The 6,438-nt window shown below is 34.9% G+C and overlaps 1 protein-coding gene across 1 annotated transcript in view; it reads left to right on the top strand.

The window, feature by feature from the left end:
* LOC107687726 (neurocan core protein-like) overlaps nt 1–6,438 on the top strand; it is a 166,937-nt gene that overhangs the window by 18,872 nt on the left and 141,627 nt on the right. The gene's annotated exons all lie outside the window — the stretch shown is intronic.

Consider the following 6,438-nt stretch of genomic DNA (forward strand, 5'->3'; position numbering starts at 1 on the left):
TATAGGCTTTTATATATATATATATATATATATATATATATATATATATATATATGTGTTAATACCAAAGACTTATGCACTCTCTCTGTCTATATTATGAAAACTGGCAAAACAAATGAAAAATATTATAACAGTGAAATTCCTATATTAATTCCAAATTGCAATAGCCTATGTTTCTCTATTCAAACAACAGCGGTTGAGTAAGTACATTCATTCAGCGATCACAATCACAAACAATATAGTGAGACCTCATGACAGAACACAGACCGGCTGAAATTGAATTTAGATCGCTAAACTCCAGCTTGTTTGTCTGTGTTTTCAGATCGTCTGCGGCGGCGCTTTCGCAATGAGGAGTGAGCGCGTGCGAATGGTTGCCAGATTGCTTAAAATAAGCAAAACACCGGGCAGAAAATGTATCCTTGTAACAGCGAAGCTCTGATTCGGGGATTTGAACTCTTGATATCTGGCAACCGCACTCATGAAAGCTCGCGTAGTAGAGGCTTGTAGAGCATTTTTGGTAAAGTTTTAATTTTTTTGAATACATTTTAGTCTCGTTGATATAGTCATAGTTTTCGTTTATTGACCTTATTGTTGTCTTGCCTTTGTTTCGTCTTAGTCATGGGAAAACTCATCAACGAAAATTTTTTGTCATCTAGTTTTCATTAACGAAATGAACACTATTTTCCATTTTGCTAATGTGTAAAAAAAAAAGAAAGACCCTCCTCCATCTCACGTCTCTTGCGCAGTAATGTAATATTGGACGTTCGGTGCGTTCTTTTGGGAAAGTATGCTTGAATTAGAAATATTCAATATTCACGATATTTTCAAATTTTACATCGTCGTCAAAATTATTGCGATATTATCGCTAATATTCGATATATCGCCCAGCCCTAATTTCTATTCCAAATCGCGATTCCTCAATTTCTAAAAAAATCAAATTGTGGCAAAACATTAAATTCAAATTAATCGATAAAATCGGAAAAATCGCCCAGCCCTAAATCTGTTGGTTTTTCATTCTCGATCTAGAATGAACCAGCTCATAAGAGTAATTTGTTCGTGAATCAGATTACCCTGGTTGCGCTGGATATTTCTGATTCACTACAAATAACCGGCTCATAAGGAGTCATTTGTTCATGAGTCGGATTACAATGTTTGTATTTGAAAAGAACCGGCTCATTTGCTTGTGAATTTGACTACACTGTTAGCCCTGTTGTTTTGATTAACTAAAAAGAACCAGTTTGTTTAAAGAGCCATTCGTTTGTGAATCAGATTACAGCAATCAGAGTCTGTTTTTTAAAGTTTTAGGTTGCCAAACTACCTGAACAACCTTCAAAATACCACTTTCTGGAAATGCTCCTGCGTTTTATGCATTCACTGCGCCGTATAGTACTGAACTTTATAATATCGTATAATGACACCTACTTGTTGAAGCAAATACGCGTTTGCCGGGGGTTATTCCCATTTGTAATTCAAGTATCGCTTCCGTCATGCACTTTCTGGCTGTTAGTAGCATGAGGAAATGAACATTAACTGGAACTCCTTGAGAACATTTGAAGCATTAATAAAGATCGAGACGCTCCCATAAGGGGTTGGAACAGTTGGCGTCTCTGACAGGATGACATTCATCAGACCTGTTAGTGCTGGATTGTTTCAGGTTGCGCAGGCAGAGAGAGGAATCGCACGCTGTCTCCCCGGGCGAGCCACGTGAAGAGTTTGGCATGAAAGTGGGACTTCAACAGCGAGAGATGATTAACACAGATCTCTGCTCGAAAAGTTCTTACACGGTGTTGGCAGAGGGGAAGGTGAGGGACCATGTGACACAATAGATTGAGGTTAGTGACTGGTGAAGGGCAAGGAAATATTCCTTTCTTCAATTTGCTTTCAAAGTTTAATAAGTGCAACCGAATCTGATGGGGGATATTGGATGCTGTAATACACAGGGGTGTCACAGTGTTGCGGTTTATCCTCAGTCAGTCGTTGCAGTATCTCTGCTGTGTGCTAATGAAAGCTTTAAGAATTCCACCTCTTGAATATAATCTAGCGCTGGCTACAAATATTGATCTTTTCAACGACCCTGATTCTTAAAATCCCAAGATTGATCAATTTGTCTCTGCCACACTTTTACGACTATGTAGTCCAATTCACAAGAGAAAGACTGGTATGAACCAGTTCTTTTTATTGAATAAAAACAGCGCAACCAGTGTAGTTTGAATCAATGTCTGAGCCAATAAGCCAGCACAAACAAATTACTCTCATGAGCCAGTTCTTTTTATTGAGACAAAAGCATACAATGTGACCAGTGTAGTTCGATTCATGAACAAATTAGTCTTTTCCTTTTAGTAAATTAAAAACAACCAGCGCGAACAGTGTAGTTCGATTCACGAACAAATGGCTCTTCTGAGTCTTTTCCTTTCAGTGAATTAAAAACAACCAGCGCGAACAGTGTAGTTCGATTCACGAACAAATGGCTCTTCTGAGTCTTTTCCTTTCAGTGAATTAAAAACAACCAGCGCGAACAGTGTAGTTCGATTCACGAACAAATGGCTCTTCTGAGTCTTTTCCTTTCAGTGAATTAAAAACAACCAGCGCGAACAGTGTAGTCCGATTCACGAACAAATGGCTCTTATGAGTCTTTTCCTTTCAGTGAATTAAAAACAACCAGCGCGAACAGTGTAGTCCGATTCACGAACAAATGGCTCTTATGAGTCTTTTCCTTTCAGTGAATTAAAAACAACCAGCGCGAACAGTGTAGTCCGATTCACGAACAAATGGCTCTTATGAGTCTTTTCCTTTTAGTAAATCAAAAACAACCAGCGCGAACAGTGTAGTCCGATTCACGAACAAATGGCTCTTATGAGTCTTTTCCTTTTAGTAAATCAAAAACAACCAGCGCGAACAGTGTAGTCCGATTCACGAACAAATGGCTCTTATGAGTCTTTTCCTTTTAGTAAATCAAAAACAACCAGCGCGAACAGTGTAGTCCGATTCACGAACAAATGGCTCTTATGAGTCTTTTCCTTTTAGTAAATCAAAAACAACCAGCGCGAACAGTGTAGTCCGATTCACGAACAAATGGCTCTTATGAGTCTTTTCCTTTTAGTAAATCAAAAACAACCAGCGCGAACAGTGTAGTCCGATTCACGAACAAATGGCTTTTATGAGTCTTTTCCTTTTAGTAAATCAAAAACAACCAGCGCGAACAGTGTAGTTCGATTCACGAACAAATGGCTCTTCTGAGTCTTTTCCTTTTAGTAAATTAAAAACAACCAGCGCGAACAGTGTAGTTCGATTCACGAACAAATGGCTCTTCTGAGTCTTTTCCTTTCAGTGAATTAAAAACAACCAGTGCGAACAGTGTAGTCTGATTCATGAACAAATGGCTCTTATGAGTCTTTTCCTTTCAGTGAATTAAAAACAACCAGCGCGAACAGTGTAGTCCGATTCACGAACAAATGACTCTTATGAGTCTTTTCCTTTTAGTAAATCAAAAACAACCAGCACGAACAGTGTAATCCGATTCACGAACAAATGGCTCTTATGAGTCTTTTCCCTTTAGTAAATCAAAAACAACCAGCGCGAACAGTGTAGTCCGATTCACGAACTAATGGCTGTTATGAGTCTTTTCCTTTCAGTGAATTAAAAACAACCTTTGTGAACTTTGTAGTCTAATTCACAAACAAATGAGTCTTATGAACCAGTTATTTTGAGAGAATCTAAAATATACTTTATAAACAGTGTATTCTGATTACAAATGAATGCATCTTATGAGCTGGTTCTTTTTAGAGAGTCATATACATAGAACTTGACCAGTGAGTGTAGTCCACAAATGAAAGACTAATTTTGAGTCATGTCTCTGACATGAATCAAAAGCACACAGTACAACCTGTGTAATCTGATTCACAAACTAATGACTCTTATGAGCCAAGTCTTTTTAGTGAATCTAAAATATACAGTGTAAACAGTGTATTCTGATTCATGAAGGAATGACTCTTATGAACAGGTTCTTTTTAGTGAGAAACATACAGTGTGACCAATGTAGTTCAATTCATTAACAAATGAATCATTTTGAGTTGTGTGTTTGTAAATTAAAAATAAAAGTAAAAAATGCAGTGCAACTAGTGTAGTCCGAGTCACAAACAAATGACTCTAATGTGTCACTTCTTTTTAGTGAATCAAAAACATGTGGCGCAAACAGTGTAGTCCGATTAACAAAACAAATGACTCTCATGAATCAGTTCTTATAATGATTCAAAAAGATGAGTCACCCATTTTAATCAGTCTGACATGGTGTCCTGTATATTTTACAACACTAGCAGAAAAATTAGCTAAATTTATTTAGTATATGAAAGCATATACGCAAATAAATCTGAACTGAATCAGGAAATCTGTACTGATACCCAGTCTTAGCAAATACACTGCATTATTTCAGTTTGAAAGAACTCCAGCTAGATCTGAGGTATCAAAATATGTGACCTCCAGTGCAAAATGAAATCCTGAAGGCATTTCATGGGCTTTTGTGTCATACTGCCCTTACCTTATTCAGTGATCAAGGTTAACACATTCTTACACAAGCTTGAAGGCGAGTTTGAACGCATTGTGGCGATAACTAAAGTTGACCCGCAAGATGAGGACGCTAATAATAATATTTATTTTCCGAGTGTCTCTTCTGAAATTTCTCCTGCTCGTGGATACCAGATTTCTGTCTCAGCTTATGAACTGACTTTCTGTCTCAGTTTGTTATGATGGAAATAATGGAGTGGGTGGGAAGTATGGTGGTCGGTGTAGCTGGTGGAAATCTGAGCGAATCCCTCGCGGTGTTACCATTCATCAGACTTCTGCTCCACCATCAGACACACTCATATGGTTCTCAGCAGGAGGGGTAAATGATATATAATAATTATATATTATATATAATTTATTTATTTATAATTATATATATGTAATATAATTATAAATATACAAAACAATATATTGTTATTTAACAGCTGCACCCTGACTTTTGGAAATAAATAAATAAATATATATATATATATATTTGTGTGTATATACACACACACACTGTGTGCATGACACAATTACAATAGACAACAATGGGAGTCCAAATGTCAAATCAGCAGCCTATTAAAAACACATAACTCATCCACCAGCGGTGGGGTCGTGCTCTTCCTGTGAATATGTAGATGTCCGGTAACTAATCATCACGTCAGATTTCCTAATCTGAGGAATACCAGTGTAATTCTCCATTACAGTTGGTAAAAGAAATGAATGAAACACACAATAGGATTAAAGGCTATTACCTCCAGTCCCACATGCTTTGGGATCAGGCAGCAGCATTATGAATGAGAACATCTGCCCGACCCTTCCACTCTCATCAATAACACTGTCTCTTTGATCAATGCAGATCCCTCGCGGTGTTACCATTCATCAGACTTCTGCTCCACCATCAGACACACTCATATGGTTCTCAGCAGGAGGGGAAGAGAAAATCCAGACAGATAGGTGAAGCGGGAGAGATTGTGCATCATGTTATAGACAGTACCTGTCACAATCTCTAGATTAAATTCCATTCTTGGTGCATTCCTTAAAAAAAGGCAGTTGATGAAGATGAGGAAGACCGTTTGACAGCTGGCATGAATTCTTGTGTGCATTGCTGCATTTTTAGGCCTAGAATTGCCCTCTTAGACCGGAAGAGACAATCTGACAAGCATGATGAAAATAACCTAACCTATCACAGTGTTTGTATTTTTATGTTTGGGGGGGTATTTTAAAAAAATATAATTTTATATAATACTTAATAATATATAATAAAAAATAAATAATAATAAATATAATAATAATAATAATACAATTATATGTAAAATTATATTTTTAATAATATTATATATTTAATTAAATTTGAGAAATATTTACATTTCTAATATATTCATGTTTATTAATTCATAAACTGTTTTAATTAGTTATTTTTAAATAGTAATAGTTTTACATGTAAACCATTGTTTACACTATATTCAATTAATTCATTTATTTACATAAAAAACTGATTTATATAAATTAATAATTAGTATTACTAGAATTATAAATACAAATATAATGTAACTATAAAAGTATTTTTTACATTATACATGAGTAATAAATATGGTATAAATATGAATAATAATGTAATTATTTTTTTACATTTTTACATACTACTTATATGTTATGTAGTATGTAAATAATTACAAATGTTGTAATATAAAATTAGTCAATAAAAATTATGTAATTATATATATGTATGTACATGTCATAAATGTATTAACAAACAAATAATGTAAAAAATTATTACTATAATATATAAAAATAAAATATATTAATAATACTAATTAATTAATATTCATTACATTAACATTCTAAAAATAGTTAAAAATATAAATGGAATTATATATATTATAATTATATATT

This window comes from Sinocyclocheilus anshuiensis, unplaced genomic scaffold (genome assembly GCF_001515605.1).
Source record: "Sinocyclocheilus anshuiensis isolate Anshui unplaced genomic scaffold, SAMN03320099.WGS_v1.1 scaffold305, whole genome shotgun sequence".
Classification (NCBI taxonomy): domain Eukaryota; kingdom Metazoa; phylum Chordata; class Actinopteri; order Cypriniformes; family Cyprinidae; genus Sinocyclocheilus; species Sinocyclocheilus anshuiensis.